Here is a 26,050-nt window from a genome sequence, read left to right as displayed (position 1 = left end):
TGTGTGTGTGTGTGTGTGTGTGTGTGTGTGTGTGTGTGTGTGTGTGTGTGTGTGTGTGTGATGCTACACATGGAAAACATGTTGGTGTGGGGTCCTCCTTTCTCCTGCAGCCTTACTGAATGGTATTTCCCATACCCCCCTTCTGCTTCCAGGGAAATGCTTTGGCCGTTGGGGAGCCCAGCTCGTAAATATGCAGTACAGGGAGATCCTCGCAGTTTATTTGGGCTTAGTAGGGGAGCATGAGGTAGGTTGATTTTGTCATTTCCCTCTTTTTCCTCAGCATTAGGAAACAACCTGCTGATACGCCTGAATAACTTTTTATTGTGTTATTTTGGGAAAACCAAATTAACACATGTTGATGTCAGCCTACAAATGAGTCACATTTACCAAAAAGCAAACAATCTGTGTAAAGTTAACCGACACTAATTTTAAGTAGATAATGAAAATTAACTGATTTTCAAATATGAATGTACAGTTCTTAAACTGATCAGAATGATAAAACTACTCACCATCTGGGAAGCTAAAACCATGATAAAATCAAAATGGAATAAACTAGGGGAGGTAGGGAGAGATTTCATCATAGCCACTTTGATTTATTTATATTCTGATCAAGCATAAATGGAATCTTGGCAGTGGCACAAGGAAACTCATTTTTGTTAAAGCGAGACATTTTGAGGTCTGTCAGTTCAGAATGGGTTATTAGGCCTGACAGAGGATCCTGGTCGTCGTTGTTTAATAACTCTGCTGACATCTGGTGGGCATTAATGCCACTACATTGCCAGTACATTTGGTGACCAGTCGCTGTCAGTGAAACAAAAGCAGTTAAATGAAAGCAAAACCCTCAACGCACTCTGATATTGTCACAAATGTATGCAGTATTGACCATAATATCTATGGTTTTCATTATCCAAGTCATCACAGATATCTGTAGATCACTGCGACAATGAAGTCTGGACTTCATTTAGAACTTGACTTTATTTGAAAACATATTGTCGAAAACACACAACAAAGAATTTAAAATCATTTGAAGGATTGGAAGATCTCCATTTCAAATACATGGAACAACATCTCCTTTGTATAAACTTCCAGCCTATTTTTGACAAATTAACTGAAAGATATGAATGTCATATTTTTGTTCAGACTATTTAACTAAAATACAATACAAAAAGAAAATAACTGTATTACATTTTTTTTAAAATCAGTTACCATGGCACCACGCCTTATTAGTTGTTGTTGCTGTTTTTTTGGGGGGGGGGGGGTTCTGTGCCGCCTTTAGGAACGTTGGGAGAAGCTAAAGTAGATCAATAAGAAACAATACATATGTATTGCAAAATGAAAGAGAAATTCATTTAATCGAAATGCCTGTGATCTAAAATTTTCCCTGAAAGAAACATCATTTGTAATGCTGTGTATATGAAACTGCACTTTCATTCTAGTTTAAACACATATTTCACATGACTGTTCTTATCAAAGTAAAGTCATTTTATTTGTATTGAACTTTTTACAATCCAGGTTCTTTCAATGCAGCTTTACAGACTATCATACATTAATGTCAACTGAGTAAGCCAAAGGCAACCGTGGCAAGGAACAACTCCACAAGAAAAAAACTTTGAACCTTGAATGAGCAAATCCTCCTCTGACATTGCAGTGAATTTACATATGCTAAATATTATATACAGTAGTTATTTGTGACACAATCATCTGTTCAGTGAATAAAATATTTCATTTTTCAATAGGCTTGCATTGAAGGGAAAATACAACTGTAAGCACAATGATGAAATTGTAAGTATAATTATTATTTGTCCATTAAATCCATCCTAGAATGACAGTGATGCAAATAGAAAAAGGGTAAAGGCTTTGCTCAGTACAGACTGAGATAGTTGAAACATATATATTTAGGGCCCGAGCACCAATGGTGTGAGGACCCTATTGTAATTGCTCGGTCAATTATTCTTCTCCTCCGAAATGAATCACATTTTTGAGGGCCTAAACATGCTTGAAAACTCATGAAACTTTGCACACGCATCAGAAGTGGTGAAAATTTACGTCTGATATGGGTTTCAGAATTAGGTGTGGCAAAATGGCTTGAGAGCGCCACCTACAATATTTCAAATAAGCGACTTGGCGCTACGTTTCACGTACAGGTATGAACACATGTAACAGCCCAATACCTACAAAAAAGTCCCTGCGTTCAAAATCTGTAAACCCAACAGGAAGTGAGATATTTTGAATTTTCTTTGCAATTTTTTTGCAGTTTTTGCCATTTCCAGATGTTGTGCTTTAACAAACTCCTCCTAGAGCTTTAATCAGATCAACATCATATTTGGTCAGTCTAATCTAAAGGCCTTTGAGACGTTAAATTGTGAAGATCTTGAGTTTTCACTGAAGGTCGTGTCCGTGGCGGCCTGACAAAGTCTGATGTTTCACCATGAAACAGTAAGTTGTTGTAATTTGGGCATACAATGTCCGATCTGCCCCAAACTTCACATGTTTTATTAGAGTTCTGGCCTGAAGACATCTACATGCAAATATTCATTTACAGTCATAGTGCCACCTGCGGGCAACAGGAAATGACATGTTTTACACTGTGATTAACTCCTCATAGAGATTTAACCAGAACAACATCATATTTGGTCAGTCTAATCTTAAGGCCTTAGCGATGTTAAATTGCGAAGATCTTGAGTTTTCGTTGAACTAAAGTATGCAATTAATGCCACGAAAAAGGAAGTTGTTGTAACTCAGACATACAATGTCCAATATTCTCCAAACTTATTGTTTGATAATAGTCCTGGCCTCAAGACAATATTCAGTTACAGTCAAAGCGCCACCTATTGGCAGCAGGAAGTGTGGCACGTCGAAATGACTTTGCCATATTTCTCCTGTATTTACTCGCTTACATGCACTATTCACAATTTTTCTAAGGCCACCGGGTGGCGGTGGCCCCGGGTGCAAAGGCCCTTTCATCACTGCTTGCAGCTTTAATTCACATATGTATTTCTGGACAGTATTTTTTATTTATTTTTATTTTTTTTATTTACTTACTTTTATTTATTTGTCTTTACTTTTACTTATTGTACATTGTTCTGCAGGTAGCCTACAGTATATGTTTACGACATATGTTTTGTTAAAAAAAAAAAAAAAAAAAAAGCAGAACTTATCTAAGCAGAACTTATAACCTCCAATCCTAGGCACCTATTTATGTTTCTGTATATGGATATGGAAGCTTGCTCTGCAAATTCTTCTGATCAAATGGAGATTTATTTATAAAAAACAACATTGCTGTCATGTCGGTTCTGAAAGCCCACTCTGTGGATGCTTCTGACTTGGCTGAGAACATATTATGTGCCGTCTAGTTCTGAGGAATTAGATGTGAAGAGAGAGTTGAGGCATCAGTCTCCTCTGCAGCCCTGCATATAAGTCTGTGAGCCTTTCATTCATCTCAGATCTCCACACTGAGGTGTCAAGGTAATGGCAGAATCTGTATTCGGCTCACACGGTCTAACTATTTGCGTGTGAAGGGGCTGTGTGAGCAGGGATATGCGAGGATGCCCGGGTTGAAGAGTTGCTTGCGCGTTATCTCTCCCCTGGCGTTGCATACTCTTTGAAGGCTACCACCTTGCCAATGTGAGCGAGCTGAGGGAGCTGAATGAACTTACTGTTATGGACACAGTGAGGGAGCTCTGCTCTCGCTTCACACTTTCCTAGAGGGATGAGAATCAAGTGTCTCCTGAAGCTGTGTGGTGGTTTCGATTGAGGGCCTATCGAGTCCTTCAATGCTTAAACCTGACAAGATTTGCTTGGTGTCCTTCACAGCTTACATAGGCATTGATCAGCATGGTGTAGTGGGTATTAACGTCCCCATAGCATCAGCAACTGACACAGCATTGAGTTCCCTCAAAAGGGAACATATAGGGTTAAGTATATAACCCGGTTCCTTGAGAAGGGAACGAGACACTGAATCACATTGCCAGGCTTCGGACATGCCTATGCAGACATGCCTTTACTTCCTTCAGATAATTCAAATCTGAAGACATGTAATGCAGGCACCCTTTTATACACTCAGGTGTTCCATGATGTAATCAGACTGCCTTTGGTCAATAAGATTGGTGTAATTTCATACATGCTTCAGACACCGGGTTCCGCGGGACGCATCCTCATCACCTTGTTAACTTCTCAGGGAACATTCATTACTGTGAAGCTACTTTGAAACAGTCTGTATCGTATAAAGCACTATATAAATAAAGGGAATTTCTCAGCCAAAATTGTATTTGGTTTATATGGTCATTGCCAGGCTATGGTTATATGTTCTGGGTTTACCCAAAAATGAAATTTCTGTCATTAATTATTCACCCTCATGTCGTTCCAAACCCGTAAGACCTTCATTCATCTTCAGAACACAAGATAAGATTTTTTTGATGAAATCAGAGAGGTTTTTTAATCTCCCATAGAGAGCAAATGACCACATTCAAGGCTTTATTCAACAGTTTCCTCTCTACCCTGTCATTCTCATACACAGTTTACGTTGAAGACACATTGCAGAGCTTCCGTATTCTACATCAGAAGGCCGGCTCCTGTGTCAGCATCACACGCATGCGTTGTGGTCCTCACGTGAACAGCGTCGGGCAATACTGAATCACGTTCTGACGTAAACACGGAAGCGCTGCACTGTGTCAGCTGCGTAGGAGACTGACAGGGTAGAGACAAAATTGTTGAATAAAGTCGTTATTTTTGTTTTGTTTTTGCACACAAAATGTATTCACAAAGCTTAATAACATTAAGGTGAACCGTTGCAGTCACATCGACTATTTCCAATGACTATTAACAATGTCTATACTACTTCTCTGTACCTTGAATGTGGTCATTTTGTTGCTTCTATGGGAGATTAAAAAACCTCTCGGATTTCATCAAAAATATCTTAATTTGTGTTCTGAAGATGAACAAAGGTCTTGCAGGTTTGGAACGACAGAGGGTGAGTAATTAATGACAGAAATTTCATTTTTGGGTGAACTAAGTCATTAACCAAGTTTTGCTGTTGCTTTTATATAATTGGATAATTTTGAAAGATTTTGGAATTCAGTAACAGCAAACTCAAGAACTAACAAACTTAAGCTAATCAAACTACTGCAGCGAAAACAGCTATGTATGAAAATGATCATATTGACAGTTAACTAGTAAGTTTTATATGTCTCCCTTATCTGACACACTAAATTGAGTTCATGGAGCTCTCTTCTAACAAGCTACTGATCTGAATCAGGTGTGTTAAAGGGATAGTTCACCCAAAAATGAAAATTATCCCATGATTTACTCACCCTCAAGCCATCCTAGGTGTATGTGACTATCTTCCAAGCTTTATAATGAAGGGGGCTCAAGATTTTGAAGCCCAAAAAAGTGCATATATCCATCATAAATGTAATCCGACTCCAGGGGGTTAATAAAGGCCTTCTGAAGTGAAGCGATGGGTTTTTGTAAGAAAAATTTCCATATTTAAAACTTTATAAACTATAATAACTGGCTTCCGGCAATGGCCATACGCAAGTCGAGTTCCAGCGGAAGAGTGAAAGTCATTCAGTTTTGGAACAATATGAGGGAAATTATTTATGACAATTTTCATTTGTTCTCTTTAGTGACAACTATTCCTTTAAGTTGACAGTTTTGTCAGTTGGGCAGAAATATAATGCTTTTGTGTAGCCTAATTATAATCATGCATGCCTTTTAAGAGCTGTTCCTGTGAATGTTTTAGTACAATTTTAAAATAGATTAAATTGCCTTTTCTTTGTCTTTGTGCAATGGCAAGTAAGCTTCCATATGGGCTGGTGGATCTTGCAAAGCTGTCAGGTGCAGTAGAAAATAGGAATGAGTTTCTATTGAGATCAAAGCCTCTGCTATCACTAGAGCTCTTAACCTAATGCATTGTAAGCTTTTCTGGATAAAGTCAGGTTAGGCGAGGATGGCACATTCCAGTATTATTCTAGTTTAACCCAGTCATTTAACCAAAATTAATTTAATTAATTAATTAATTAACATCAGTTACAATTACACAAAAGAACTAAACAAGTAAATTACCACAAAACAGTGCAAAAAAAAACCTTGATGATACTGCATGTTTCTAACTGACCAACAGATGGCGTAGTAGTTCAATTATTGCAGTTGAATGCTACACAGTAGAGACAAAAATTGTATTGTATTGGGCCAATAAAGTGTGTAGTGGACAAACTTAGAAATATATATATAAACAACATTTTATTTTAAATATTTTTTATTTTTATTCAATTGTATTATTATCAAACCAGAAATGTAATTGCAAATTGAGTACATATTTGGCAAATGTCAAATTAATATCCAGTTTTTTCAATAACATCTACCTAACCTAATGTGAAACATCATTATATCATTATAGCCTTAAGTTATGACAATATACCAATCCATTTAGAAATAATTTTGAGTGCATCAGATGAGTGAATAACGCTTCTGCATTTGGGAGGGTTTATGTAAAAGAGATCATCTAGCCAAATGCTTTTGTCATTCAGGCTGAACGTGACTTAAGCAATAAAACCATAATTTTAATTATGTCTCACAGACACAATGATCAGCCCAAATCTGTTATACATGCAATTGCAATTCGTAATTTAGGGATGAGAGCTGCAGCAGAGTTTAATGAGTTGGGAGAACAGTGAACAATTAAGGGAGAAAGAGGAGTTGAATGATGAAAGTCATGTATGAGGTGTGTTGTAAAGAGTCACTCACTGGCGGCGTGTTACATAATAACTGCAGTGCTGAGTGTGAGGGAGAAAGAACAGGCAAACGGTGCAGTCTGACATCAGGGTGTGGTCATGCATGGATTTTTACCATGCACAGTCTGTGTATGTGTGTATGTGTGGGGGAGGGGGGTGTCAATACTCTCAACTGTTTCTTTGGGGATGGACATTTCATTATTTACACCCATATTTATTAAAGTTATTATTATATAAGTCCTGATAATATATCCTTAACTATTTCAATAGGATACAATTCAAATAAGCAACTTTTCACTCAATCGTTATGCGAACAATAATTCTTTATATCTATAATTCCAATTTGTATTTGTATCAAATGGAAACATTTTTACTAGTGATTTCTGTCCTTTGGACTCCAGTAGGTGTGTCTGTGCATGGGTTTGAGTCTGACCATAGGTTATTGGTTTTAGACCACTTTCTGTGTTTTGCTCTTTGATCAATTGCAATCAAAAGAAAGAGTCAGGCTATGGCGATCACTGCTGCATCTTCCACTTGCCCTTTGTGTATTGCTGACCTGAGATCAGTACAAAATATCTCTCTTGCAATCCTTCAAACTGCCCTCTCTAGCTTAATTCACGTGTGTTTTAATCGAATGCTGTGGAAACATGAATTGGAAAGCATTTTATTAAGTATTTAATTCAGTATTTAATTCAGATTTGAAAGTTGTTAAAGGGAATGATGATGTGAAGAATGCTTTATTTAGCTCTATACAAATTGATAGTGCAATATTGTACTGTAGGTTGGGAAGGGTTTTCATTCTTTGCATTTTGGGACTCGTATTTGCGGTTTTTTTTTTTTTTTGTGTTCTTTTTTGTTTGTCACCTCCCTGAGTTATGATGTTTTCTCTCTAGGTATCAGGGCAAACATCCTCCACTCTCTGTCTTTGTCCTCCTGTGAGCAGAGACCTCCTGCTGAGCTGGCAGGGTGTGGCTCCTAGCAGCTCTGAATAATTTTGCTTGACACCATTGGCACAGGCTTACTCCACAGACAGATCTTCCTGCAGCACGAGCTTCCCCTCCCCCCTTTTATTTAAATTATTGCAATTTGATCATATCTAACTAATTTTGAGCGTATAGCCATTTTTAGCTGCAAAGTGCAAGGCTTCCAGTTATTTAAGTTGTACAAAAATTGTCAATTGTGCTGCTTGATATTGCAAACTCTATTTGTTAACATAATATATTTTATTTTAATAATCATAAATAAGCTAATCTCCCCCCAACAGGTCGCTGAATGAGTGGTGCCTCGTTGTGAAGGAAGTCACTCTCCAAAACCTTCAACTGTCTCTGCTCCTCACTGTTGGAATGAGCTCCTAACCTCCACCTGAACAGCTGAGAAAGAAACATTTACATTTATGTATTTATCAGACGCTTTTATCCAAAGTTACAAGAGATGAACAAAAGCAATTCGTCAAGGAGCCAACAATATTCATAATATACAACATCAGGTTTATTTAACAACTTGCATAGGAAGCAAGGTAGAGAAGAGTAGAAATGCAGAGAGTAGAAATTTTTATTTTTCTGCAAGTGTAGTGCATTGGTTTAAAGAGATGTGTCTTTGGTTTTGGCAGTTTGGGTGGAGGCTGGCAGCTCATTCCACCAGAGTTGAAACAGAGGGTGAAAATTTTAAAGAGTGACTTTTTGCCTCATTGTGAAGGAACACACAACATCCATTCATTCAGTGACCTTAGCTGGTGGGAGGAAGCATAAGCTTGAGGTAGGAAGGTAGAAGAGAGACTAGCCTGTAATTTTCAACTGTTGTATGACTGAGTTTGGGCTTTTTGAGCAGTGGGGTTAAATGCTTAAATGCGGTGGGACGTTTGCTGGTAGTGAGGATGTGTTGATGATGTGAGTCAGAGCAAGCTGAAGGTCCACATATAGTAAATATAGTGAATAAAGGTAAGTCTGAATTGAATCAATGTTCTGTGAGGATGTACATGAAATTCAGATTGTGTAGTAGCACATAAAATGTCTTTACTTTAAAGGGATGCTCCAACCCTCTTTACTTCCAAACCTGTGTGCATTTCATTCTTCTGTGGAACACAAAAGATGATATATTGTGTTGGGAACCAACTGTGCACACTGACTTCCATTGAATAAGACATTAATATATTTTCATGTTCCATAAAAGAAAGAAAGTCATACAGCTTTGAAACAACATGAGAGTGAGAAAATGAAGACAGTATTTTCATTTTTGGGTGGAGCATCCCTTTAAACATTAGCTAACTTAATCTTTGTCAACATTAATGTAGTGGATATGTGTATGTTGTCAAGTCAGATGGACTGGCTGATAATAACATTTTTGATGAAAAGCGTTTTAAATCTGTCAACGTTAAAGCTGCTCTTAATCCTGTTCCTGCAGTTTCATTATCAGGAAGTGTTATGGCTTCATTCCATGCAGTGATCTGACATGTGCCGGGACATTTTATGACTCTGTATGTGCTAAAACTGTTATGGTGGCAGTTTTATTTGTGAAAATAAATTGGACTGCTGGTGGAAGGCAGGGGTTTTGGGGTGTGTGTGTGCGCGTGTGTGTGTGTGTGTGTGTGTGTGTGTATGTGCGTGCGTGTGTGTGCTCAGTGCGTGCATGTGTACTTTTCAGCAACTAGAATGTGTTTGTATGCGTGTTCACGTCTAGTAATGAAGGCAACAGCAGAGCTGACAGAGTTTAATTACTGTCAGTCTGAACATCCATTAATCTTTTGTCAGATCAATAGTGCTTCCGCACCAATCAAATATAGCCCCTTTAGCACAATTCGCTAGTTTTTTGTTGTTGTTTTTGTTTTTTGCAGTGTGCACTCTAAGAAAAGTCTGTAAAATAGAACCAAATATACTGTAATTGTGAAGAAATTTTGCATATTGATTTTTCACAGGGGTTTTAGCTATATTTCAAATTATGCATTGCATTGTGTTGTGCCTTTTTAAGGTAACAAGCCTTTTTAGGGTAACACATAGTGTCCTGTCAGTAAATGATCAGTACCCTTTCCATTTTGTTTGTTTGAGACATTTGTGTTCTATAGACCTTATGTAGCTCCGCCCCTTTTCAGCGCTGCGCTCGTTGTCTTTTGACTTCCGGTTTGTATTTCCACAGCGATCTTACGTATTTATGAATGAACTGCTCGTTTTAAAATCTTCCCGGTCTACACACATTTGTTAAGACATCTGCTTTAAACATAACAATGCTCATGATAACTGTCATTAACTCTACAACAGGTAAATCCACTTCACCAGCTAATTATTCTTCAATAGCGATGCCATAGAAATATACAGGGCTACCGCAAAAACGGAAGTTCAAAGACAATATTCTAAAGATGGCGGCACGCTTGTTTCTCTGGTAAATAAGGTCTATAGAATGAGGAAATCAAATTAAAAGTGTAAGAATGTCTTTGTACTGGTGTCACTTTCTTTTTCATTCCATGAATTCTTTCTGTCCCATTGCATGATTTCTCAGGGGAGGAGAGTGAGAAAGAGAAAAATGGGAAGAAGAGAGAGACCGGGAGGAGGTGGGTGGATGAGAGAGAAATTTAAATTTGATACTAAGGTTGTGAAGGGCATTAACACTCGAAATTTTAAATGCCTTCTCTTGATGTTCATAATATATGTGCAGTATTATGTATGAATAAATGTATTAATTTCATAAATAAAAATGCAGAAATGTGTCTAAATACTGTCGTAAGTCGCAAGTTGTGCAATGAGAGCAATATATACATTGATTCTAAGACAATTACATTATAAAAAAGACATACAGTTATGTGTCTAAACTGTGACTTACGAGTGAGTTGTGGTTTGTGTGTATTCAATTACCCTGACGCATTAAGATGACAAATAGATCCTACCTCTAACATGGATGCATAATTCATTACCTCTATATAAAGGTCTTATGCTGACCTGCCTAAGGCTGTATTGCGCCACAAGTAAAGCCATGCAGATATCATCAATATATAACCGATGAAATCATTTAAATGTGTTATTTTTCTGATTCTATTACACTACCAGTCAAAAGTTTGGAAACATTACTATGTTTAATGTTTTTGAACTAAGTCTCTTATGCTCATTAAGGCTGTATTTATTTCATAATAAATCCAGAAAAAAAACTATAAAATTATGAAATATTATTACAATTTAGAATTATGGTTTTCTATTTTAATATACTTTAAAATATAATTTATTTCTGTGATGCAAAGCTGAATTGTCGGCATCATTACTCCAGTCTTCAGTGTCACATGATCCTTCAGAAATCATTGTAATATGCTGATTTATTATCAATGTTGGAAACAGTTGTGCTGCTTAATATTATTTTATAACTTGTGATACTTTTTCAGGATTCTTTGATGAATAAAAAGTTAAAAAATATCAGCATTTATTTAAAATAGAAATCTTTTGTAACAATATACACTACTGTTTAATAGTTTGGGGTCAGTAATTTTTTTTTTTTTTTTTTTTTTTTTTTGAAAGAAATTTATTCTTTAATTTAATTCTTTAATATTCTTTAATTTAATTCTTTAATACGGATGTGTTAAATTGATAAAAAGTGATAGTAAAGATTTATATTGTTAGAAAAGATTTATATTTTGAATAAATGCTGTTCTTTTTAACCGTTTACTCATTAATGAATCCTGAAAAAAGTATCACAGGTTCCAAAAAAATATTAAGCAACACAACTGTTTCCAACATTGATAATAAATCAGCATATTACAATGGTTTCTGAAGGATCATGTGACACTGAAGACTGGAGTAATGATGCTGAAAATTCAGCTTTGCATCACAGAAATAAATTATATTTTAAAGTATATTAAAATAGAAAACCATAATTTTAAATTGTAATAATATTTCACAATATTATTGTTTTTTTCTGTATTTATTATGAAATAAATGCAGCCTTAATGAGCATAAGAGACTTCGTTCAAAAACTTTTGACTGGTAGTGTATATTCAGAACAGCTTTCAAAAATAGGGCAACATCATGCTTCATCTGAGGTTTCTTGGAATATATGTGCAGTTCACTTCAAAAGCCTTGAGCTTTAATGTTTCCCCTCCAGAATAATTCCTGCAACATCTATTTTTTGCAAGGAACGATTTTAGAATGTTTGGAAATTTGAACAGCAATAAAAAAACATCTCTCACTGGAGGTGTTTTCAGCTGCATCTGTTCAACCTAGCAACTTTATAATTCAGATTTGCATAATTACAACGTGAAACTGCTCTACAGTCAAGTACTGTTCCACTAGTGGGAGAAAAGAGAGAGAGAGGGAATGTGGCACTTGAGAAAGATTTTAAGTGGTAATAACCAGTCTAATAAACAAAATGATGTGAAATAATGAATAAATGAAAAAAGTATGTGAAAACAGGCCTTGAGAGAAATGGAGGTACATAATCCTATTTCATCCAATGTTAAGTACCAGACAAAAAGAATTTTTGATTTCACTGGTTCCCACTCACTAATAAGGCATATTAATCCAACAGATTCAACACTGTAAAAATGAAACAATACTAGAGGGGGTGAAACAATACCCACGGGTTCTTTATTGGCATCTGTGGTCCGTAAAGAATCTTTAACATTCATGGAGCCTTTCCATTGCACAAAATGTTCTTTTTTACTGGAAAGAGGGCCTTTAGATGATTATTAAAATGTTCTTCACACTAAAAAAAAAAAATATATATTTTACAAATGTTCACTACAAGGTTCTTTGGGGAACCCAAAATAGTTATTTAAAATAGTTATTTTAGAACCCTTGTGCTAGAACCCTTTGGAGAACTTTAAAGGCAGTTATTTGAGGAACTGAAATGAAATTTATAATTTCTTGCAAGAACTCTAAACACTGTCAATGGTTCATTTGAGGCTGTTTGAAGAACCCCAAAAGGTGCCTCAAGTGTCTTTTCATTCTAACAGTCAATACTGAACCTTATGCACTGTAATGTTGTGTTATTGATAATTTATTACATTGGTATAACATATGTTCTGACTGAAATCATTGTACTGCATCAACTTCTGGGTTTAAGTAGCTTTTGAGATAAACATTTCTGTTTCCTGTTGACACATGATTATTTGCTCACTTTATTATTTGCCAATACAGTAGCAAAGAACATCAAAATAAGCAAAATCATGAGGACTTACAGTATGTTGACGGCATATTTCTGATTTTTCAATGTTTAGGCGATGAATACCCAATTGTATATTTTGCTTTTTATGTTATAATTACATATCTTTATACAGTGCATCATTTTTTTGGAATATTTGTTTGGTTATGATTTTTTGCACATGTAATCATGAGGAAATCATCGTTAAGACACCGTGAAAGGCCTGAGTGCCAAAATGTCTGTTTTATAACATATATATGATATTATGATATTACTTGTATGAGGATCAATGTCTTCTTGATAACTTCATATGGATATACTGTATTAGACAAGAAAGCTTAATGTACAAAACTACGTTAAACACTCAAATGGGCCTCATTCTCTTCTGCTACACTCCCACATCCACTTCAAACATACAGCTTAAGTTTTCAGTTGAGGGGGTGGTGGATTTTCAGCAATGATGGGAGTCATTCTCTCTCTATTTCCCTCACTCTTTCTCTCTAGTGAGTTGGGGGGTTGGATGCTTGTTACCTTTAGTCCAGCGAGGCGTAATAATGGCAGGCTGATGCTTGCTGGTGCACTGGGATCTTGAATCACTGTGCTCCGAGAAAATGTTAGTCTGAATTATTGAACAAGGCCTTGCCGAAATTACGGAGAAGAGCATCACGCAAGCTCAGTATAACAACTTTCTTTCCCGGAATGAAGAGGGAGACAGCATGACTGTGTAAAAATGAATCAAAGCACCTACAAAAGTTCAGTTAAATCAATTGCATTTGTTATTTTTATTTATAGGCTACCATTTATTTATACAAGCCATTAGTGAGCCTGCAGTTTAAGCTGATATTGTTTATGTATAACCATATTGACTGTGTATGTTCTTCAAACCGTATGGACCATTTCACTACATGTGTAAGTGTTACTGAGTTAGAAGGATAATCATGTGCTCATCATCTGCTATAACATACACAAAAATTCTGAGATGTTCGATTCAATTTGCTTTATTATTGGATAATTCTTTTACACTGTTTACGTCCAGCACTTCCAGGTTCTACATCAGAACGCCGGCTCAGCATTGGCAGACGCTGTTCTTGTGAGCAGCACGACGCATGTATGTGAGCCGGCCAATAATGAGTCGCCGTTCTGATGTAGAAGCGCTGGACGTAAACAGCGTAAGAGAATGACACAAAAGTGAAAATATTGTTAAATAAAGTTGGTATTTTTGTTTCATTTTTGCACACAAAATGTATTCTTGTCACTTCATTAAATTAAGGTTGAACCACTGCAGTCACATCGACTATTTTAACGATGTCTTTAGTACCTTTCTGGACCTTGACAGTGGTTTTTAAATTGCTGTCTATTGAGGAGTAATTGTGCTATCAGATTTCATCAAAAATATCTTAATTTTTGTTCCAAAGGTGAACAAATGTCTCACAGGTGTAGAACGACATGAGGGTGAGTAAATAATGACAGAATTTTCATTTTTGGGTGAACTATCCCTTTAAGAATCCTAGAGTGTTTGCCATGTCCCATTGTGAACATGTCCACCTGTGTATACAATCCACAGAGGTGAAAGTCCAATAAAGTGCAATGTGGCTTTCTGGAAAGGTAAGTGCACTAAGGTACTCCACAGTCCAGCAAGTGGGTGATCACCAGTTGGTAAATTTGTTTGTGACCCCATGCTGCCTCCTTTATGCTGGTCTACTTCCTGTTTCCTGTCATGTGATCACTCACTCACATGGCAGGCAGACCCAGTATCATTTAAAGACAAACATTAAAACAGATAAAATGAATAAATTTACTAAGACAACATGCATACCTATTAAAACTTCAATATACATAAAACTATTATAATATATTGAGCAGGGTAAAACATGTGTTATATGTGGCAGTGTCACAACTTGGCATTACGGACTATTGGATTTTATTACTGTTTTTTTTTTTTTTTTTTTTTTTACTAATATATAAAATATATTTCACATTACAGGAGTGGCTTGCGTATCGAACAGCAGTTCACATTGATTTAAAATTTTAAATATATTCCTAAATGAATATATATGAGAAGAGTGGTGAGGCCAAATAAATAATAATATAAGAAAAAAGTAGGTTTTGTAGTGTTATTCTAATTGAATGATCATTAAAAAATAACATTAGTCAGCTTCTGTCAGCTGCAGAAGTAATGTGGGTCATGCGGACATAGTCAGTGCATAATTGATGGGCGGGAGGGATCTGACAGAGATTGATTGGTGTATAATGGATGGCTAAACTAAACACAGGCTACGTTAACACCAGTGACCTGTGGTGGAGGAGTCTTTTCTCACTAAAGGATCTGTGGATGTTTATATATATATATATATATATATATATATAAAATACAATATATATTTTATCTACTTTATGCACCTGATTCTTCATTAGAACAAAAAAAAAAATCACAAACAACAAAGATATATAAAAATCACTTTTAATTTATCCCGAAACATCTCAATTACAGACTGTAGCTGTTGATTTATGTTGTGAAAGGCAGCAGCTGAAATCTTTGGAGTGTCATTTTACTTGTATGTCAGCAAAGACCTACTGCAGGGAGTGTTGGCCAGGGACACCTGCCAGACCTCAACTTTATGGGTCTGGCATTGATCCACTACAGTTCATTTGGTACGGAACCAACTAGGGTATCCCGAAGTACATTATAAAAACATCATCCTCTATATATCCAATACACTTAAAGGTTTAGATGAATCTGTAGTAACCTCCTTTGATCCTTTCTTTTTGATACATTTCATTGAATTCATTTATCTGTTTAGTTGAATTAATTTAACATTTCATTGAATTCATTTAACCATTTCATCTGATTTGTCGTGACTGCGAGGGTAAAGCTCAGCTGTGGACTCAGGTGTATTGGTTAAAAGAGCTCTGGGGTATATGACAGGGAAGTCCTCCCCTGAGACTGTTTTGTCACAGACAGCTCTGAGCACCCTCTGCTTTCTAGACTACTAATGATCACCAGCTTCCTGTAGGACACAATAGCATAGAAATGGCCTCATTTTAGAAAGACATGAGAGCAGAAAGGGAGTACAATTGCTTGTTATATTAATTAATAGTTGAGGTAATTTGGAAATAAAGGAACAGATCTGTCAAATTCTATTATTATTTACTCAAACTCATGTTGTTGAATGAGAAACAAACTTAAATTTAAAAACATTATTGCCTGCACTGTAAGAAAACAATTAATTGCCATCAAGACCGCAACGCTAGAACCTCCAGCCATTATGGCCGCCACGTCAAGTCACATCTTTACCACTCAAGTTCCCCCTGGAGATTTTTGGGGGGGGACCATATGTACCAAGCTCCAGCAGATGCAATGCTTGGGCCTCCACTGCTCCAAAGACCAGGCCTGCCACTGCTCCATGGTCCATGACCCTCTGCTCCACGGCCCAGATCTGTCACCGCTCCAATATGATTAGTATTGTTCTCTGTAACCTCTGTTGGTGAGTTCATGTTCAAGTTATGTTCATGTTTAGTTTCCACATGTGCTCATGTTTAGGTTATGTTTATTTTGTATATTGTTAATAAAACTGCATTTGGGTTCACTACGCTCACCTCCATATGACTTATATTATATTATAAACTCAATGTGTAGTAAATATTTTAGGCTGAAAGGGTTCAGCTGACAAAAAAAGTTTTGGAATCCTTGTTTTATATCATGTTCATGTTGTATGGTATACTTCTAAAGTCCCAATACACTTTCTTTTTTTTTTTTTTTACAGTCAGCCTATTGATTTTCTCACTGCTGTCTGTCACAGTAGTGTTGACTCACCACCAATGACCTGCCTCAGCCTCCCTGACCACAGCACATTTTGTGTGTGTGTGTGTGTGTGTGTGCGTGTGTGTGTGTTCTTGTATACATGGTTTATGAGGACACAAATGTGTATAATGAGATGGGTATTACAACGTAAACATGGTTTATGAGGACACTTCCTGTGTCTTCGTAAACCAAATGGCTTAAAAAAATACTAAACAGTGTTTTTTTTTTGTTTTGTTTTTTTTTTTAATTAAAAAAATGCAGTTTTCTGTGATGGGTAGGTTTAGGGGTAGTGTAGGGGAATAGAATACAGTTTTTACAGTATAAAAACCATTACGCCTATGGAGAGTCCCCGTAAACCACGTATACAAGTGTGTGTGTGTGTGTGTGTGTGTGTGTGTGTGTGTGTGTGTGTGTGTGTGGACTGAATTGGCAATTTAATCATAACAGTCCTTGACATGTCATTAAGAAAACAGGGCAGGTGGCCCAGACTAGAGACAGGCTTAAAAAGCTGTGTGTGTGTGTGTGTGTTTGAAGATAGCTCTACAAATCACATCCCCACCATTAAGCTCCAGAGGTCTGGCTTTAAGCCAGACCATCTGACCTGTGTAAACTTATTAAAACAGGGGTCAGCTTAAACAATGAAAAGATCACCAGTAGAGAAAACATCAGTAAACTCAGGAAATAATTGATTAATGTATTTGCTGAACCAAAATCTTTAGTCTTTGCATTTATGTTGTGTTTTTATCTTTGGGGAAATATTGAATGTTACAATATATTTAACAGAATAAAAATTAACAAACGTATGCATCATCATTATGTTGGATTTGCCATATATTTTCATGCAAACTAAGTAACACTTTACAACAAGGTTCCATTTGCTAACATTAGTAACAAATGGAATTAGCACTACATTAGACACTACAAATTAGTAACATGCACTACATTAGTTATAATGAACTAACAATGAAAAATACTTCTAAAGCATTTATTAATTTTCATTAATGTTCATTTCAACATTTACTGGTACATTTTTAATCAAAAGTTGTATCTGTTAATATTATTGGACCTGAGCTAACACAACCTAATAATTAACAGTTGTGTTTTTAAGTAAGCTTAATAAATACTGGGTAACACTTTACAAGAAGGTTCATTAACATTAGTAAACAACATTAGTTAACATGAACTAATAATGAACTGCACTTCTACAGCATTTATTAATCTTTGTTGATGTTAATTTCAACATTTACTAATACATTATTAAAATCTTGTTAACATTAGATAACGCACTGTGAACTAACATGAACAAACAATGAACAACTGTATTTTCATTAACAAACGCTAACGAAGATTAGTAAATACAGTAACAAATGTATTGTTCATGGTTAGTTCATATTAGTTCATATATTAACTAATGTTTAACTAATGAACCTTATTGTAAAGTGTTACCAAATACTGTAACAAAAGTATTGCTCAGTGTTAGTTAATGTTAGTTAATGCATTAACTAATGTTACCAATAACGTCATTGTAAAGTGTTACCTAAGTGTTTTTTTTTTAACTAAATAGCTTTAAATCTTGCCATAAATTTATGTAAATACATCACAATGAAACATAACATAAATATTTATGAAAATCTCTGTAAATGTCATCTAATAGACTTTAGTAGCAGCGTTTACATAGTATCAGAGATATCTGTCATCTAGTTTGATTTGTTAAATGCCATGAAATCTCTTTTTCCTTTCTCTGTGAAAATATTTCAAATTAACATAATGTGTCAATTTTAAATGTGCCTTTTAAAATAAATTCTCTAAGCCTTGAAAAGAATAAAATCTTCTGTTAAATCTCAATGATGAATATGATGAATACACTCAATTTCACCAAAAGGATGCAGATCCTATCTGAAAATAAGAAATGTGTGGTTAGAACTTTGTTAAATCCAAAAATATTAAAATAATCCCCCATCTGTTTGAAAATCTGAATATTCAAGAAAACGTATGTAAGTAATGGACTGTGTGATATCTGGGTTTCGCTCTAAATGTTCCTAGTCACTGACAATATCATGTAATTTACATTAACGAATCAAGTCAGAGGTGGAAATGTAATGTCTCTATGGAAAAAAATCAAAGAGAATATAGTGAAAGAATTCTGCCCACCACTTTAAAGTCTGCTTCTGTGAAGAACTGGATGTGGTCTCTGATTTCACTGGAATTTTCTTAAGTGCTAAGAAAAGTGTATAAGCAGACACATAACCATACTTATACAAATGAGATGATTAACATGCAATTAAAATGCACTGTATTAATGAACTGGAAGCATTCCTTTTATGGCAAAGAAACATTTGCATTTGAACAGACAAGTCAACTAGCAAATATGGAACAAAGTTCTACTGACCTGTAATTGACAATGCCATCATAGGTGCAGGTCCACCATTTAATCTGGATACGGACCGGATACGGCTGACTATAGTAACCTCGGGATAACTATGGTAACCTCAGGAATTTAGAGATCGCAATAGACATGAAGGACTGTAATGTGTTAGAAGCTCGCTCAAGTACTCAGGAGCTCAACCATTTAGTGCTTTGTATGTAATTAGCAAGATTTTAAAATGTATGCAATATTTAATATGGAGCCAATGTAGTGTTGACAGAATCGGGCTAATATGGTCATACTTCAAGGAGTAAGAACTCAAGCTGCTGCATTTTGGACCAGCTGGAGTTTGTTTATTAAGCATGCAGGGCAACCACTCAGTGGAGCATTACAATAATCTTGCCTTGAGGTCATGAATGCATGAACTAACTTTTCAGCATTTGTCATTGAGAGTATATGTCATAATTTAGAGAAGATTTGGAGAGATGCGATTTTACAGATGATAGATTTTTTTTTTTTTTTTTTGATAGGGACAGTGTTTATCAATCAAAAGTCAGACACTGAAAATACACAAGAGTTAGCCCAACAGGCTAATTTTCATCTGTTGCATCTTGCCGGATTTTAAAATGGCAACCTAAAAATAAATAAATAAAACCTGGTAAATTATCACAAATAAAAATCACAATTATCCACAAATGATAAAACATGTGCAAGTACATTAAAACCAAGCAAAACATCTCCATCATTAAGTGATGATTTAAAAAAAAAAAAAAAAAAAAAAAACCTCTGTGGCCTTGAAAGGAAAGATTGCTATCAAATAACAAACCCCGGTTCCTAGCTGACGATGAAGACGTAACGGTTAGTGTTAGAGTTAGAGGTAGAGTTAGTGTTAACTAGTTCTATAGGATCAAGTTGCGTTTTTTTCCACAATGGGTTTTAGCTTAAATATGAAGTTTCCAGCTTAAAGGGGATCTATTATGCCCCATAATAAATATGTAAAATAAGTCTCTGATGTCCCCAGAGTGTGTATGTGAATGGTGAAGTTTTAGCTCAAAATACCCCACAGATATTTTTTACAGCATGTTAAAATTGCCACTTTTTGGGGTTGAGCAAAAACGTGCCGTTTTAGTGTGTGCCCTTTAATGCAAATGAGCTGCTGCGCTCGGCCTAAGAGAGCGGAGCTTCAAGAGCTCATTCTCCAGTGTCAGGAGTCAGTCAGAACACACTATAATGTCAGAAACTGCGAATATATGCTGCATGGAGATAGAACAGGTATAGTTTAGTATAAATACGGTTATAACTTATATTGTCTTTTTTTTATTCACTATATTACTACAAGTCTGTTGTACCGGACCCGGTTTACAGATGAATTTTATGACGTTTATTGTACTTCACACAAAATATGAAGTGTCCGTTTTCACTCTAGAAAATCTCTGTAAGAGCTTAATAAAACACAGTGCAAGTGTACATTAAAATATTATCCATAAACTCTCTCTCTCTCTCATTATCATCAACATACATAGTACACAGAAAAACTTGTTACAACTAACAGTAAACAAATCAAATATATAAAGACTTTATGCCTTTTTGGGTGGTGCTTAATAAACTGGTAAACTTTATATCCATAAATCAACTCTGATCCAGTATAACTCTGGAGACTGTAAGCTGGATCATGAACAGTTTGTGCTGATCCATCCTTGGGTAACAACTTTTTAGCACAACCTCTGTTTTGTATTGTCCCTTTGTATTGACATTCGTTCACAAAGGTGTGAAATGATTCACGCAGACATAAATGAATTTCGGTAGAGTTGAGGGAGCATTTTCTTCGAAAACAAAATTAATCCACCTCGTCTTCAGCGGCTCAGATTTAGGGAGTAAATGGGAGTAAATCCAGCTACAGAACACCTAGAACGCTTGGGAGACGTTCTTGTCAGTGCAGCAATGGCGGACTGTGTACAACTCACTGTGAACTCACTCAGGGCAGTTCTATGTTAAAACGGCAGTGTCTGTCAACATTCGCGGGTGGGGCCTGTGGCTAATGTGACGTCACGTTACCAGGAACCTGCAAACGGCTTGTTCTGAGACACTGCTTATGATTTATGGGGATTTAAAAAAAAAGGAGTGGGTGGATTTTTATCACTATAGGGTGGCTGTGTACACACACTGCCAACACACATTTATATCCAAACACCATGCAAAAGTGAATTTTCCATAATAGGTCCCCTTTAAAGGTTTTTGGTACATGTCCTAATGCCAATAATTAATTAATAATATTAAGAAGAGGATCTATGACTTCTGGAAGCATATCTTTCAGTAGCGTAGTCGGTATAGGGTCTAACATGCATGTTGTTGATTTTGATGATTTAACAAGTTTAGACAATTCTTCCTCTCCTATAGCAAATAATGAATGGTATTGTTCCTCAGGAGATCTATAGCACAACATCTGTGATACTGTAGTAAATGGTTATAATTTTCTCTCTAATAGTATCAATCTTGCAAGTAAAGAAATTCATAAAGTCATTACTACTGTGCTGTTTAGAAACTTATGAAGTTAAAGCTTTATTTCTCATTAATTTAGCCACTGTATCAAATAAATATCTAGCATTGCGTTTGTTCTATTCTAAGAGAGTCGAATTTGAGTAGATCTAGCAGTTTTAAGGCCTTTCTGTATGCAATAACACTGTCCTTCTACAAAATGCAAAATACCTCTAGTTTTGTTTCTTCCAGCTGAGCTCTGTTTTTTTAGGCTGCTGTCTTAATGACACAGGTGGATGTAATCACACAACAATGAGTCTAGGCAAAGGTTTATGGGAAATGTAGTTTGTGCTGGAATGGCAAGGGACTAGTGGCGAGGTGGTCATGTCCTGAAGAGGCTCTGGTGTGGTTGGTATAGCAGGAATGTTGCGTTTCTCCTCTGCGACCTTCACAGTAAATGCAGAGCCACTCAGTCACAGTGTCAATATAAAATTCTAAAGTCCATTGAGGTTTGTGCAGTGGCTTGACTAAACTGAGTGGCTCAGATAGCCCCTTTCTAAAAAAAAAATCATGAGACATACCGTGTCCAACGTGGTGAGATAAGCCAGTTCAATAAAGTCTTGAACACAGTCCTCGATCGGGAGGTCTTCCTGACAGAGACGCATTATTTGTGCTGCTGGATTCATGGTTGGTCAGTCTTTCTGTAACATATGAGAAGGCATGAGACAGAGCGAGACTCCAAATGTGAGCACAAAAGCTTATTTAAAAAAACATAATCACAGATAATCCAATCCAAGAACAAGAGTGCAATCAACATAAGGGAATCAGGAAAATAATCCATACAGAGAAAGCATAAGAACATCAACTGGGAACACACAAATTAGAGCTCTGAGTAATACTATAATTTATTACTATAAATTACAGCAACACCTCCTCCTTTGTCTTTCAGATGAGGCTCATGACAGAAAATGTTATATATAACATTTGACAGCTGTAAGATGCAAAAATATATCATAATATATTATTATTCATCATATCTCATACAAAAATCACAAGTCAATGTGTATCACATTTATGATCTTTAATTACCAATGTTGTGTTGTTTTATAACAGTAGTTACTGTGCAACTATTATATAGCCATTAGTAAAACAAACTCATTTGCCATGTGTTTAAGCATTATGGGAATGTTCAAGAGAGAATGTTTTTACTATGCAAATTAAAAAATTCATATTGTGACATGACTGACTGAATAATTAAAATGCACAGTGTCATACATGGTACTGTAACAATTATTATTTATCAGATTTTTCCCTATTAGTTTAAATATGGTATAATGGGTCTGTCTCATATCAACATAATATACTGCCCACATGTCCACTGCAGCAAATAACGTGTCTGTACACCTGCGATGAAGGGCAGTGCAGCATTACCCCTCTCCCCTCCGCCTCTGCAGTATGACATGTATGCAACATGGGTGGGATGTGCCTGTGTGTGCTAACAACCCTGCACCCTTCACACATCACATCCCCCCACCACACGCACACACACTTACATATTTCACAGGGAGTGGCACTCTGACACTTTTATCTCCCCATTACCATCTTAATCCTGTTCCTTGCTTTTCCCAACCTTATCCTTACCATTATTTTCTTACCCTTTCAACATCCAGAAATAGTCCTCACATCAAAAAATGTATATATTTATGCATACAATGTATACAAATGGTCCTCTCCTTCATTTATATGTCTTCATGGTGTTATATAAATATTAGGCAGTTTGCTAAATAGTAACACTTCTTTGTGTTAATGTGCTTTTGTCATATTCCGGAATTGTTAATGTGTATCAAGCCAAGAACAACTTATCTCTGATCTTAGATGATTTCTGACCCATCCCTTCTGACATTAATGTGTGTGTGTGTGTGTGTGTGTGTGTGTGTGTGTGTGTGTGTGTGTGTGTGTGTGTGTGTGTGTGGTTCTGGTAAACCTTGCATTGTGGGGACCAAACAAAGATAACAGATATTTTTGACCTTGTGGGGACATAGTTTTGGTCCACATGAGGAAAACAGCTTTATAAATCACACTAAATTGTGTGAGGGTTGTGTTTAGGGGTAGTTTTAGGGTTATTGAATAGAATATACAGTTCATGCAGGGCTGAGTTGTACCACCACCCAAACATTTATTTTACATATATTTATTTTTTAAAATAAGGTCACACTTTATATTTGGCCTTAATTACTATGTACTAACATTAATTACCAACAAGACTATGTATGTACTGTGTAACTACATGTTATTCTTGAAAATTCCCACATTCATTGCTAATGAGCTGTATGGTTATTGGGTTTAGAGTAAGGGTAGGGTTAGGGTTAGGCTTAGGGGTTTGAATTAGATTTCAGGGGTAAGGATTTGGTTTACAGGTAGGTGTACTGTTGTAACAACAACTGTTAATTAAATGCAAGTACATGCACTGATACATATTTAATAAAATATAAAAAGTATAAAGTATAAGGATGGTATATAGTTAAGACACCGTTAAGGCCACCTGATATAAAGTGTGACCAAAAATAACACAGTATTTTTATTTCAGTTTTAGTATTCGTTCAGTTTTAGTTTTTTATAGTTTTCAGTTATTAATTGTAATGCTTCAACGTAAACTTAAAACTAAAAAAAAAATAAATAAATCTTATTTTAGTTTAAGTTGCATTGGAAGCCTGTCTGAAACCAGTTTCCTTTAGTAGTGCTTTTTTAGACTAAAATGTAGTCTGTTAACTCATTTACTGACTGGGCAGTGAGTGAGTGCCTTCGGTTTTGGAAACAGTTGTTGAGGACAACACAAAATGACTTTTGCATATCCATATTTTTTTACAGTCTATGAGTGTGACATGTCAGTTTGAATTGTTTTTAATGCACTATTTTAACTCTACATTGCAGGTATTACTGTTGCTTTCTCTGGTTCAGTTGTTCCAAAAAAGATCTGTCACCTACTTGTAAGATCTTATTAGCAGAAGTAAAGGTGCAAACTCTCTTATATAGCTTAAAATATATGCAGCCTGAGGAAATGGAATCCATCTCTTGTGAGCAAATTTTCTGTAGAATGTTCACACTAAAGGAAACACCCATCAACCAGAGTGCATTTGAGGACATGTCTCAAAGGGAAGGGTTGTTGTCTGGTGCCACTGCAGCCAAAATAATGAGCCTCCTCTGAATAGACACTTTTGAAAGCCATTATCTACAGTAAAAGGCTTAACTGTCAAAAAGGCTTGTTTCAACACAACACAAAACAACACAACGCTGGGATATTTTGGAGAGAGAGGAGAAAACTTGTTGTAAATCTCTATAAAATTATATTTGAATGTAAAGTACAATTTCTTTTGGATGAAAATATTGCATTTCACAGGGAATGTGAAATGCAAAAGTTTCCCACCAAAGAGTCTTACCGGTACATCTTTGAAATTTCTGTGGAGGGCTTTAAAGGAAATATATATATATATATTCATAACAAATATTTAAAAAAAATAATATTTCAACGTTGATGTACAATTACATCATAAATAGGATTATCAGGTTTATAAATATGGTATATGAGATCAATTAAAGTGCCCCTATTATGGCATTTGAAAGGTTCCTATTTTGTTTTGGGAGTCCTCAACAACAGGTTTAAAAGCATGCAAGGTCAAAAAACACTTTCATTGTCTTATAATATGCATTTATTTTTACATTATTTGCTCAACAACTTCCAAACGATTTGCGCAACGATTCATTTATCCAAACCCCTCCTTTGCGTGACGCTAATCTGCGGTGATTGGTCAGATGACTTCTGCTGGTTAACACGGAGTACAGTATACAGTGCTTGCATCACTTACATTGTATTATAATAATGATGGTGCTCCACTCTGTTCTAAAAATAAAGACTCAGAGAGGAAAAGAGTTGTTTTATGTTTATGTTAGCAAACCTAGCCCAGCTCGGTGGTAAACACCCAAACAGTCATGGTATATGCGTTAGCCCAACGCAGAAACGTATTGATAAAGCACTGCAGTTGTACGCCAATGTATTGCTCTATTCTTTATCATAACTCCAAGTAATAACAACGACAAACATTTGACACATTTCTTGACAATTGTGAGCGAAAACATATTGCTATTAGCTCGGAGTCCTACAAGCTGCACGGAGCGTACACAACACACACAACTAAATACGTATTGTGCATGCTACAGAGAACATAACAGCAACAATTATTAATCATACTGACAGGTTGTGATTCAGAGGAGGAAGAAGCTGGTCCAAATAAACTGGGTACTGACCCATCCTTCAATAACAACCGGCTTGCAAATCCCTCGTTGAACGCATTTAGGTTGAAGAAGCACTCGTCAGTAAAATGGCGGGAACACAGCACAAGATTCGGGCTATACTGCTGTTGTAACGATCAGTCCTCTGAAGGCAATTTGATGAACCCAAGTGCAGTTTTTTTAAAACAAAGTGAACAAACAAACAAAGCAACCACTTGACCTGAACATAAGCAGACTTGACAATGAGCAGACTTGAGCAGACTTGACTTGAGCAGA

The sequence above is a fragment of the Ctenopharyngodon idella genome, chromosome 1 (assembly GCF_019924925.1).
Source record: "Ctenopharyngodon idella isolate HZGC_01 chromosome 1, HZGC01, whole genome shotgun sequence".
NCBI lineage: Eukaryota > Metazoa > Chordata > Actinopteri > Cypriniformes > Xenocyprididae > Ctenopharyngodon > Ctenopharyngodon idella.
Note: the sequence above shows the minus strand (reverse complement) of the source record.